This window comes from Marmota flaviventris, chromosome X, assembly GCF_047511675.1.
Source record: "Marmota flaviventris isolate mMarFla1 chromosome X, mMarFla1.hap1, whole genome shotgun sequence".
NCBI classification, from domain to species: Eukaryota; Metazoa; Chordata; class Mammalia; order Rodentia; family Sciuridae; genus Marmota; species Marmota flaviventris.
This window is the reverse complement of record NC_092518.1, coordinates 53,019,621-53,033,863: the sequence shown is the minus strand read 5'-3', so window position 1 is coordinate 53,033,863 and position 14,243 is coordinate 53,019,621.

Here is a 14,243-nt window from a genome sequence, read left to right as displayed (position 1 = left end):
TTATGCACACCACAACAAATTGTTAGTGTGGTTCAAAGCTCCAAGTATGCAAAATAATCTTATCAGTTAGAATTTTCAAACGCCTTAATTCCTACTTCCTAGACAAGGGCCATTTGTAAGAACAGATAACTCTGGGAATGTGTAAGGTGTGAGCAAATCAGACCTGCTGAGTCAACTCTTTGCTGTAAGTCCACCCAAAATAGGCAAAGACTTGAAGAAGCAACTAATTCATCCTATCAAGGTGTTTATATATATATATGTGTGTGTGTGTGTGTGTGTGTGTGTGTGTGTGTGTGTGTGTATCCATATTTGTATTAATTTGTTTCTTCCCTTGGTCTACCTTTATACTTTATGATAAATACATCAAGGTATTTAGCAATTAATTAGTTGATGGTTAACTTGATCTGGTCCCTCCTCAAGCCAAGCATTTTCCATTGATATCAGGTCCTGAGGAAACTTTAGTTACATTTACTTTATATATAATTATCAATATCTGAATTATGTCTTATTTACATAAGGTAATTGAATCTAACCAGCAAATTCTAACATTACACCATATTACACAATGGTTATAGTACTGTTATGTATCATTCCACAAGTAGAATTAGCTATTTGTTATACCTTCCCAACATAATTGGCCCTTGACCACGTGCCAGATGTTCTTTTTTTTTTCATGCAAGAGAACTTTATTAGAAATAAAAATAAAGTAAAAGTGAGGCTTAAGCAAAAAGCACTCTCAAGAGAGACAGTGGACCATCTCCAAGCTGAGAATGACAAAGGAGACAATGCTGTCCCCAGTTTTATTTCTGTTTGATGTTTACCAGGAGAACTGGGAGCCACCTTCTGTGCTCTTTGCCAATCAGGTGTTCAGCTCCTCCTTCACGTCAGGTGGTGGAGTTTTTGACCTTAGTTGGTCTTCTCCGGAACTGTCATGGTAGCCATCCTATTTAGGGGATACTACCAGATGTTCTTATAGAAAGGTGCTGTCACAATTTACCAGGATTTGGATACTTCCAGGTTCCAAGTTAGATAGTATATTGGTTTGCTTGGACTGTCATTACAATATACCATGGACTAGGTGGCTTTAACAATGGACATTTATTTTGTCATGATTCTGGAGGTAAGTCCATGATTAAGGCATTGGCAAGTTTGGTTTCTTCTGAGGTCTCTTTCTCTCTGACTCTCAAATGACCACCTTCTTATTGTGTCCTCACATGGTCTTTCCCCTGCATAATAGATCCATGGTGTCTATATGTCCAAATTTTCTATTATGGTACCAGTCAAATTGGATTAGGCCCTACCTAATGGCCTCATTTTAATGAAATCCCCTCTTTAAAGACCCTATCTTCAAATATAGATACTAGTGGTTAGGGTTTTAACATTTGAATGGTGGGGGAGACACAATTCAGCCCATAACATTTGGGGCAAAGCTAGTCATCCTGTCTCAATTCACATGATTTTACTAAGACTGTTTTCTTTGTGTGCTGTTATGTAGCAAGGCCCATCTGTTTCTTATGACAAGTATAAGGGTACAATTTAGAATGATTTCTACTGATAACTGCTGCAAGGTACAATTTATTTGATTCATTCTTGGGTTGAGGGTAAACAATATACATTTATGTAAATTAATTTTGCTTCTAGAGAACTTAGAAGTTTGGAGGTCAATAACATTTCCAGAAGTGTTGATGAAGGTCATTACCTATGGTGAAAGGTATTAACCTATTTCTAGTTCAGGATCTGTCTGTTTTAAAAGAGTCAGAAGACCCTCTTGGGTCAGGGTATAAGCCCTTTCTGAGCACTGAGTCCTAGAATTCTGCAACATTTTTCAGTGAATCTGCCTGACTGAGTTTGCTAAAACTTCACCATCTTTCTAGGCTGATTATCATCCTCTTCCTTTCTTCTGGAAGTGTATCCCTTCTAATGGGATTAAAGGAGAACTCAGTTTGATCCAGCAAATATCACTACTTGTTATATCTCCTCATAAAATCAGTATGTTCAAGAAACATCTTCACTTCCATGTTCATTGTGGTACTATTCGCTATAGCCAAGAAATGTAAACAATCTAAGTGTCCATCAAATGACTAAAGGATTAAAAACATTGATACATATACACAATGCAATATTATTCATCCAAAAGAATGAAATCCTGTCATTTACAACAACATATATGGAACTAAAGATCATTATGTTAAGTGTAATAAGCAAGGTACAGAAAGACAATTGCTTCCTGATCTCTTATGTGGAATCTAAAAAGCTTAATATCATGGATGTTGAGAGTAGACATGGTGCTTAGCAGAGGCCAGGGAGAGTAAATAGTAAGGGATTGGGATTGATCTGTGGATACTAAGTTAGATAATAAGAAGTCCTGGTATGCTATTTATTGCATGGTAGGGTAACTATAGATAATCATACTGTACATTTCAAAAAGCTAGAAGAAAGTATTTTAAAAGTTTTCACAATAAAGAAGTCATAAAAGCTTGAGAAGATAAATATGTTTAACCCTATTTAAACATTATACAATGTATACATCTATTGAAATATCACATGATACTGCATTAATATGTATATTTTTATGTTTTTATATATTGTTAAAATTAAATAAATGAAAAAGGATTCAAGTTTATCCTTTGATGTTTAAACTTGGCATCTATTGCTCATATAAGCTCTTTTCTGTCTTGTTGACCAGTATTTAATCCATCAAGTGTGTGGTTGCCATCATGTACAAATTGCTTGAGTGCAATTAGGACACATTTTGTACCCCAAAATGTTGGGTATCCATACAGAAGTTATGTAGCTAGTAATCACACTTACATGTAATTTACTCTTTTTTTTTTTTAATTTTTTATTGTGGGTTGTTCAAAACATTACAAATTTCTTGACATATCATATTCCACACTTTGATTCAAGTGGGTTATGAACTCCCACCTTCACCCCATACACAGATTGCAGAATCACATCAGTTACACATCCATTGATATACAAATTGCCATACTAGTGTCTGTTGTGCTCCGCTGCCTTTCCCATCCTCCACCCTCCCCCCTCCCCACCTCTCCCCTCCCCTCCCCTCTTCTCTCTCTACCTCCTCCACTGTATAACCCTGAGGGTCTCCTTCCATTACCATGCAATTTCCCTTCTCTCTCCCTTTCCCTCCCACCTCTCATCCCTGTTAAATGTTAATCTTCTTCTCCTGTTCTTCGTCCCTACACTGTTCTTAGTTACTCTCCTTATATCAAAGAAGACATTTGGCATTTGTTTTTTAGGGATTGGCTAGCTTCACTTAGCATAATCTGCTCTAATACCATCCATTTCCCTGTAAATTCTATGATTTTGTCATTTTTTAATGCAGAGTAATACTCCATTGTGTATAAATGCCACATTTTTTTTATCCATTCGTCTATTGAAGGGCATCTAGGTTGGTTCCACAGTCTTGCTATTGTGAACTGTGCTGCTATGAACATCGATGTAGCAGTGTCCCTGTAGCATGCTCTTTTTAGGTCTTTAGGGAATAGACCAAGAAGGGGAATAGCTGGGTCAAATGGTGGCTCCATTCCCAGCTTTCCAAGAAATCTCCATACTGCTTTCCAAATTGGCTGCACCAATCTGCAGTCCCACCAGCAATGTACAAGTGTACCCTTTTCCCCACATCCTCGCCAGCACTTGTTGTTTGACTTCCTAATGGCTGCCAATCTTACTGGAGTGAGATGGTATCTTAGGGTGGTTTTGATTTGCATTTCTCTGACAGCTAGAGATGTTGAGCATTTTTTCATGTACTTGTTGATTGACTGTGTGTCCTCCTCTGAGAAGTGTCTGTTCAGGTCCTTGGCCCATTTGTTGATTGGGTTGTTTGTTTTCTTATTGTCTAATTTTTTGAGTTCTTTGTATACTCTGGATATTAGGGCTCTATCTGAAGTGTGAGGAGTAAAGATTTGTTCCCAGGGTGTAGGCTCCCTATTTACCTCTCTTATTGTTTCTTTTGCTGAGAAAAAACTTTTTAGTTTGAGTAAGTCCCATTTGTTGATTCTAGTTATTAACTTTTGTGCTATGGGTGTCCTATTGAGGAATTTGGAGCCCGACCCCACCGACTGTAGATCGTAGCCAACTTTTTCTTCTATCAGACGGCGCGTCTCTGATTTGATATCAAGCTCCTTGATCCATTTTGAATTCACTTTTGTGCATGGCGAGAGAAAGGGATTCAGTTTCATTTTGTTGCATATGGATTTCCAGTTTTCCCAGCACCATTTGTTGAAGATGCTATCCTTCCTCCATTGCATGCTTTTAGCCCCTTTATCAAATATAAGATAGTTGTAGTTTTGTGGATTGGTTTCTGTGTCCTCTATTCTGTACCATTGGTCCACCCGCCTGTTTTGGTACCAGTACCATGCTGTTTTTGTTACTATTGCTCTGTAGTATAGTTTGAAGTCTGGTATCGCTATACCGCCTGATTCACACTTCCTGCTTAGCATTGTTTTTGCTATTCTGGGTCTTTTATTTTTCCATATGAATTTCATGATTGCTTTCTCTATTTCTATAAGAAATGCCGATGGGATTTTGATTGGCATTGCATTAAACCTATAGAGAACTTTTGGTAATATCGCCATTTTGATGATGTTAGTTCTGCCTATCCATGAACAGGGTATATTTTTCCATCTTCTAAGATCTTCTTCTATTTCTCTCTTTAGGGTTCTGTAGTTTTCATTGTATAAGTCTTTCACCTCTTTTGTTAGGTTGATTCCCAAGTATTTTATTTTTTTTGAAGATATTTTGAATGGAGTGGTTGTCCTCATTTCCAATTCAGAGGATTTGTCGCTGATATACAGGAATGCCTTTGATTTATGCGTGTTGATTTTATATCCTGCCACTTTGCTTAATTCATTTATTAGCTCTAATAGTTTCTTTGTAGAGCCTTTTGGGTCTGCTAGGTATAGAATCATATCATCTGCAAATAGTGATAATTTAAGTTCTTCTTTTCCTATTTTTATGCCTTTAATTTCTTTCGTCTGTCTAATTGCTCTGGCCAGTGTTTCGAGAACTATGTTGAACAGAAGTGGAGAGAGAGGGCATCCCTGTCTAGTTCCAGATTTTAGAGGGAATGCCTTCAGTTTTTCTCCATTCAGAATGATGCTAGCCTGAGGCTTAGCATAGATTGCTTTTACAATATTGAGGTATGTTCCTGTTATCCCTAGTTTTTCTAGAGTTTTGAACATAAAGGGATGCTGTACTTTGTCAAATGCTTTTTCCGCATCTATCGAGATGATCATATGGTTCTTATTTTTAAGTCTATTGATGTGGTGAATAACATTTATTGATTTCCGTATATTGAACCAGCCTTGCATCCCAGGGATGAATCCTACTTGATCATGGTGTACAATTTTTTTGATATGTTTTTGTATCCGATTCGCCAGAATTTTATTGAGGATTTTTGCATCTAGGTTCATTAGAGATATTGGTCTGTAGTTTTCTTTCTTTGAAGTGTCTTTGTCTGGTTTAGGTATCAGGGTGATGTTGGCCTCATAGAATGAATTTGGAAGTTCTCCCTCCTTTTCTATTTCCTGAAGTAGCTTGAAAAGTATTGGTATTAGTTCTTCTTTAAAGGTTTTGTAAAATTCTGCTGTATACCCATCTGGACCTGGGCTTTTCTTAGTTGGTAGTCTTTTTATGGTTTCTTCTATTTCCTCAATTGATATTGGTCTGTTTAGGTTTTCTATATCCTCCTGACTCAATCTGGGCAGATCATATGACTTAAGAAATTTATCTATGCCTTCACTATCTTCTAATTTGTTGGAGTATAAGGATTCAAAATAGTTTTTGATTATCTTCTGTATTTCTGAAGTGTCTGTTGTGATATTGCCTTTTTCATCCCGTATGCTAGTAATTTGAGTTCTCTCTCTTCTTCTCTTCGCTAGCATCGCTAAGGGTCTGTCGATTTTGTTTATTTTTTCAAAGAACCAACTTTTAGTTTTGTCAATTTTTTCAATTGTTTCTTTTGTTTCAATTTCATTAATTTCAGCTCTGATTTTAATTATTTCTTGCCTTCTACTTCTTTTGCTGTTGTTTTGCTCTTCTTTTTCAAGGATTTTGAGATGAAGTATGAGATCATTTATTTGTTGGTTTTTTCTTTTTTTAAGGAATGAACTCCAAGCAATGAATTTTCCTCTTAGAACTGCTTTCAATGTGTCCCATAGATTCCGATATGTTGTGTCTGTGTTTTCATTTATCTCTAAGAATTTTTTAATTTCCTTCTTGATGTCTTCTATAACCCATTGATCATTCAGTAACCTATTGTTCATTCTCCAAGTGATGTATGCTTTTTCCTTCCTTCTTTTATCGTTGATTTTCAGTTTCATTCCATTATGATCAGATAAGATGCATGGTATTATCTCTACTCCTTTATATTGTCTAAGAGTTGCCCTGTGACATAATATATGATCTATTTTTGAGAAGGATCCATGTGCTGCTGAGAAAAAAGTGTAACTGCTTGATGTTGGGTGGTATATTCTATATATGTCCATTAGGTCTAGGTTATTAATAGTGTTATTGAGTTCTATAGTTTCCTTATTCAACTTTTGTTTGGAAGATCTGTCCAGTGGCGAGAGAGGTGTGTTGAAGTCTCCCATGATTATGGTATGGTGGTCTATTAGACTCTTGAACTTGAGAAGAGTTTGTTTGACGAACATAGCTGCACCATTGTTTGGGGCATAAATATTTATAATTGTTATGTCTTGTTGGTGTATGGTTCCCTTAAGCAGTATGTAGTGTCCCTCTTTATCTCTTTTGATTAACTTTGGCTTGAAATCTATTTTATTTGATATGAGTATGGACACTCCTGCTTGTTTCCGAAGTCCATATGAGTGATATGATTTTTCCCAACCTTTCACCTTCAGCCTATGTAAGTCTTTTCCTATCAAATGCGTCTCCTGTAGGCAGCATATTGTTGGGTCTTGTTTTGTGATCCATTCTACTAGCCTGTGTCTCTTAATTGGTGAGTTTAAGCCATTAACATTTAGGGTTATTATTGAGATATGGGTTGTTCTTCCAGCCATATTTGTTTATTTCTGTTACTAAACATGGTTTGTTTTCCTCTTTGATTATCCCCCCCCCTTTACTGTCCTACCTCCCACTGTTGGTTTTCATTGTTATTTTCCATTTCCTCTTCCTGTAATGCTTTGGCGAGGATGTTTTGAAGAGATGGTTTTCTAGCTGCAAATTCTTTAAACTTTTGTTTATCGTGGAAGGTTTTAATTTCATCCTCCATCCTGAAGCTTAATTTCGCTGGATACACAATTCTTGGTTGGAACCCATTTTCTTTCAGTGTTTGAAATATGTTATTCCAGGATCTTCTAGCTTTCAGAGTCTGTGTTGACAGATCAGCTGTTATCCTGATTGGCTTACCCCTAAATGTAATCTGCTTCCTTTCTCTTGTAGCTTTTAAAATTCTCTCCTTATTCTGTATGTTGGGCATCTTCATTATAATGTGTCTAGGTGTGGATCTCTTATGATTTTGCACATTCGGCGTCCTGTAGGCTTCTAGGATTTGGGATTCTGTCTCATTCTTCAAGTCTGGGAAGTTTTCTTGTATTATTTCATTGAATAGACTTCTCATTCCTTTGGTTTGGAGCTCTGTACCTTCCTGTATCCCAATGACTCTTAAATTTGGTCTCTTAATGTTATCCCATATTTCTTGGATGTTCTGCTCATGGTTTCTTAACAGTCTTGCTGAGCTGTCTATGTTCTTTTCCAGTTGAAATACTTTGTCTTCATTGTCTGATGTTCTATCTTCTAAGTGTTCTACTCTGCTGGTAGTATTCTCCATTGAGTTTTTAAGTTGGTTTATTGCTTCCTGCATTTCTAGGATTTCTGTTTGTTTGTTTTTTATAACCTCTATCTCCCTGTATAGTTGATCCTTTGCTTCCTGGATTTGTTTGCGTAATTCGTTGTCGAAGTGATCTTTCATTGTCTGATTTTGCTGTTTAATGTCTTCCTTGATACTCCAGATCATCTGAAGCATGTATATCCTGAATTCTTTATCTGACATTCCATCTGCTGCAGCTGTTACCTCTTCTAAAGTTGCGTTGACCTGCATTGCTTGTGGTCCTTTCTTTCCTTGTCTTTTCATACTGCTTGCGTATCTTTCCTGCAGGTGCGGGCGGCGGCTCTGCTCTCTTCTTATTCCAATTGGGGTGTCGTGGCTACCACGCCGGCAGGTCACTGGGCCTGTTCTGGGAGCTGGCGGCGGCTCTGTTCTGCCCCTACTCCAATTGGGGTGACGAGTGTACCACGCCGGCAGGCCACTGGGCCTGATCCGCCGGTCGGTTGCAGGTTTGCCTACCCTGCAGGCGCGGGCGGCGGCTCTACTCTGCCCCTACTGCAAATGGGGTGACGTGTCTGTCGTACCGGCAGGCCACTGGGCCTGTCCTGCTGGTCGGTCGCAGATCTGCCCACCTTTCGGGCACGGGTGGAGGCTCTGCTCTGCCCCTACTCCAATTGGGGTGTCGTGACTACCCCGCCTGCAGGACACTGGGCCTGTTCCTGGCACGGGCGGCGACTCTGCTCTGCCACTACTCCAATTAGGGTGGTGTTTGTACCACGCCGGCAGGCTCCTGGGCCTGATCCGCAGGTCTGTTGTAGGTCTGCCTACCTTGGAGGCGCGGGCGGCGGATCTGCCCTGCCCCTCCTACCACGCCTGCGGACCCCTGGGCCTGATCTACAGGTTGATCACTGGTCTGCTCACCCTGCGGGCACGGGTGGCGGTTCTGCTCCGCCCCCGATTGGGGTCACGTGACCACCACACCGGCAGGGCCTGATCCGGGCGTGGGAGAAGGATCTGCTCTGCCCCTACTCCAATTGGGGTGACGTGTGTACCACACTGGCAGGCCACTGGGCCTGACCCGCCAGGCTGTCACAGGTCTGTTTACCTTGCACGCTCATTCGTCACAGCGCGAACCGCGGCTCTGCCCTGCCCCTCCTACCACGCCCATGTACCACTGGGTCGCGGGTCTGCCCACCTTGCGGTTGCGGGTGGCGGCTCCGCTCCGCCCCCTCTCCAATTGGGGTCACGCGGTCACCACGCTGGCGAGCCGCTGGGCCTGCTCCGGGCGCTGGCGGCGGCCCGGCTCCTTCCCTCTGGCTCGACGACAAATTGAGGAGACTCGGGTGACTGTGCCTCACCCCCCCTACCAGGAGACCAACTGCTTATGTCACCACTGGTATTGATGAAGTTCCCTCCTCCGCCGCTTTCTGCAGACATCAGATCTCTGCCATGTTGGTATCCTATGCGAATGGCAGCATTTCGTTCCCCTTGCCGGGCAACCAAAGCACCGGGTGAGTCCTGACCGGCCCTCAGCAGGACCCGGACCGAGAAGCAGTTTCCGCGGGCTCCTAGCCCCGGGCCAGGGAAGTTCCGGGAGCCGGAACTCGGCCACTCCGTGCTCGGTGTAAGCTCCTATAAATGTAAGCTCCAAGAAGCAGTCCCCGCGGGCTCAGTTCCGGGAGCCGTAATTCGGCTGCTTAGTGCTTGTTGTATGCTCTGGTAGGCGCAGGGTCCAAGAAGCAGCCTCTGCGGGCTCAGCAGCCCTGGGCCATGGCGGTTCCGGGAGCCGGAACTCGGCTGCCCCGCGCTGGGTATTCACTCCGATAAGATCAGGTTCTAAGAAGCACCCAGGCGCTGAGCCCTAGCAATCTGTCTGCAAGCCGGAGGCGAATTGCAGCCTGAAATTACCTGTTCTATGGCTGAATGAGCTGCGGTCAGTCGAAAACAGCAGTGGTGACGTCAGTTTACCCACATGGTGGCTGCTGGCCTCCTCTGTGGTCTGACCGGTGTGGAGAACCGAGATGAACCGCTTCCTTCCCCCGTCTCGAACCCAGAATTCAGCCCTGAGTACGGTGCTTGCGCGGCTGGCAGAAACTGCAGCGCTGTAACCCTGCGTCTCTATCCCAGCGCACGCTGCAGATTCTAGCCTCGGGCCGATTTGCTGAATAAGCAGTGCGACAAACCTCTCGCGTTTGAGTCCCCGTAGCTGATCCTCGTGCGATGGAAATCCTTCCTCCAGGTTCCGGAGCACCCCACTATTGCTGGAAATTCCTAACAAGATATCCTTTAGCCGTCCTGACTTGTCATACTCCCACACAGTGAAGCAGCACACGGGGGCAATGCACTCCCCTCGCCGCCATCTTTTTTTTCTTCCTGTAATTTACTCTTGAGTTTGACATAAAGGCCTTCCTTGCCTCAAGGTGGAGTCAATTCCTATGAGAATTTGATCCTACCATGTGCTGCCTACTACCTTTCCATCAGAAGCTCATTGTTTTTTATTTTATTTAATAGCTTTATACCCACAGAGACAAGGGTGAATTGCATTTATACATAATACACTTTGTTTTTTAAATATGTATGTAAATTTAATAATGAAGCTATAGGAAGTTGCAGGAGGTCTAAACAAGAAGCAACTAACTACTTGTAATAACAGAGCATCAGTGTGGTATCTCAAAATACCCTGGAGCCTCCTGAGGTTTATACATAATATGCTTTGGCATCATGGGCAAGTGACTGTGACATTCTGTTCAAAATAACCAAAAACTTTTCTTAAGTATTTAGTGATCAAAGTTTGCAATTACGCAGTGATCTGTGTGTCAACTATAAACTGCATGGTTCGATGATTTGACAGGGAGTAATTCCTAGAAGATTATTCCGAAATGATACTGTTTTTAGTATATTTAACATGAATTTTAAGAATCAAAAGATATTACTAGAGACCCATCAGAGAACCTGACCAGAATATTTCCCAGCATGATTCCCATTAGGGCATCTGATGTAACTGTGGTAAGAGAGAATTGTATTCTCTTTCTCTGAGCCTTGCTTGAAGAACTAATGTAATATTGTATTTCCCTCATTGCATAGTGGAAAGGAGCAAGAGGGCAGCTGAGTAAGATCTTCCAGTGATCACCCCTGTAGACACATCAAGTCAAACAGCTACTCATGCACCAAACTACCTTCACAGAGCTAAGGAAATCAGATGAGAGACCATATTGCCTGCTTTTTGTAAAACAAAATGAAAAGACAAGAAGGCAGAAAGGAAAGAGTTGACCACATAACCCCTCCCTCAACTCCCAAGCAGCCTAGCGTGGAAAGAAGTGCCTCCTGCTTGGAGGGAGAAGGAATTAATTCCCTCATTGTATAATCCATCTATCTGTTCTTTTACCTGCAGCTATATTTCTTTTATTTGTCATTGATTTCTTAAAAAAGATTTTAATAGTTATTGATGGACCTGTATTTATTTATTTGTTTATATGTGGTGCTGAGAATAGAACCCAGTGCCTCATACATGCCAGGTGAGCACTCTACCACTGAGCCCCAACTCTAGCCCCTTGTCATTGAATTTAACCTTAAATATTTATCTTTGGAGGATAGAACTGACCCAGATTGATGGCAGCAGCAATGTGAGTCTAGTGTGTGCTTCCATTTTAGTCCATTCCTACCTATATAGAGTTACACATATATATATATAACTAATGGCTTATCTTGATCACTGGGCAATATAACTGCTACCATTGTTGATCCCAATTTTATAAGATGGGTATAAAGTTTAATCCATTCCAAATTCCAATAGTCCCCCTCTTATCCAGAGGAGTTGAGTTCCAAGACCCTCGGTGGATCCTGGAAACCACAAATTTAATGCCTTTTTCCATTTATCATGCTGTGCCCATATTTTTTTGCAGTTTAAGATGTGACAGCAAAACTAGCAGATTTCTTTTTCCTTCTTCACCAATTCACAGATACAAGATTCAGTCTTAATGTAGATCTTAGTAATTTCAGCATACAGATTTTTTCCCCCTTAAGTCAAGAACTGTCACCTTTTCACTTAAAAGAAGCACTTTATGGCTTCTATTTGGCATATTAGAATTGCCAACATCTACTCTTGCACTGTGGGGCTCTTGGTAAGTATAATAAGGGCCAGTTGAACATAAGCACTATGATAACCTGAATACTCAATCTGATAACTAAGAGAGCTACTCAGTGATAGTGTATATAGCATGGATAAAACGGACAAAAAGATAATTTATGTCCTGGGTGGGACAGAGCAAAACAGCATAAGATTTCATTACAATATCCAGAAGAGTCACATTTTTATTTATTTGTTTATTTTTTTATAGTGCTGGATGTTGAAACCAGGGTCTTTGTACATGCCAGGAAATCACTCTATCACTGAGCCACATCCCTAGCCCAACTCCACATTTTTAAACCTGTGAATTGCTTTTTAAAGAATTTTCCATAAATTTTTATCACTGCTTGTAACTTGAACCACCATAGAAAGCAGTGTGTTAAGGGAGAGTGTTGTTTCTTGCTTAGGGATCAACACTGCTTTTCACAGGCATAATTGTATCTCTGGTCCCAAAATCACTACCTCAGGTAGGAAATAAGAATGGTAGGGTAATGTGTGGAAGAATGATATAGTTGTAATAGTATTCTCCCTGCCCTCAATACCCCATATCACCCACAAAAGTGGAGGAGTCTATCTAGTGGGTGCCTTTCTTTGGTCTTTCTCAAGTTGAGTGTGAGCACACACTTATAAATGGAAACTTTCATGCCTTTGTCTCCTGCCAATATTTTAGAGAGAGAATTAACACACCATAAAGTAAAAGCTTTAAAGTGTTCAAGTGGATGATTTCTAATATATTCACAAACCTAAGCAACTATCACAATCTAATCACAGAATATTTTCATCAATTCAGTAAGAAACCCTGTATTCATTAGTAGTCATGTCCCGTTCCCCCTCCCCCAGTCCCTGGCAACCACTAATCTACTTTCTGTTTCTATGGATTTGTCTATTCTGAGCATTAGTTATAAATGGAATCATATAATGTGTGATTCATTTCAGTTAATTTTCATGTATGATATAAGGAAAGAATTTAACTTTATTCTTTTGCACATGGATATCCAGTTCTTCTGGCACATTTGTTGAAAAGATCATTGATTCCCCCATTGAATTGTCTTGGCATCCTTGTCGAGAATCAATTGGCCATAAATATAAGGATTTATTTCTGGACTCTCAATTCTATTTCATTTTCCTGTGGGTCTATCCTTATGCCATTTTATTACTATAACTTTGTAGTAAGTTTTGACATCAGGAAATATGTGTCCTTCTATATCGTTATTCCTTTGGAAGAGTGTTTTAGCTATTTGGGACCCCTTGCAATTACTTATGAATTTTAGGATCCGCTTTTCCATTTCTGCAAATGAACCATTGGGAATTTGATAGGGATTACAAAGAATCTGTAGGTCACTTGGAGTAGTAGTGACATCTTAATATTAAGTCTTCTACTCCATAAACATGGGCTATGTTTTCATTTACTTAAGTCCTCTTTTATTTTTTCTACAGCATTTTATAGATTTTAGGGTATAAGTATTACACATTCTTGCTTAGATTTATTATTAAATATTCAATTTTTTGATGTCATTGTAAATGGAGTTGTTTATTTTCTTTTGGATTGTTAATTGCTAGTGTATAGAAATAGTGATTTGTGAGTTGATCTTATGTCCTGCAACTTTGCTGAATTAATTTATTAGGTTTTTTTTGTGTTTATTCTTTGGGATTTTCCATATATAAGACCATGCCATCAACACACAGAGATAGCTTTACTCCTTCCTTTTCAATTTGGATATAATTTTTTTCTTTTTTGCTTACCATGGCTAGTAACAATGTTGAATAAAAATGGTTAAATTAGATGTCCTTGTCTTATTAAAGGTCTTAGGGAAAATAACTTCATACTACCATTATTGGGTACCATAAAATGTACCTTTTTATCTCCATTAACATTTTTTTTTGTCTAATATCTATTTGAGCGATAATAGCACAGTCATTCCAGTTTTCTTATGGGTGTTCTTTGTATGATACATTTTTTTCAACATTTTGTTTTCCATCTATTCTCATCTTTGAATTTAAAATATCTTTCCTATAGACAAGATATAATTGGATGTTATTTTATCTACCCTAACAATCTCTGAATTTGTTGGATTGCTTGATCCCTTCACATTTAATATTATTATTGATATAGTTGGATTTATGCCTGTCATTTAGTTTTACTTTTCCATATATTTCATGTCATTTCTGTTCCTCTGTCTTGCCTTCCCTACTTTCCTTTACATTAAGTGAATATTTTATTCATATTAATTATTTTTCATTATTGTAAAGTTATTTTCTTATTGACTACTCTAGACCCTAGGGGCCTTACCATATGCAGATGTTCCTCAA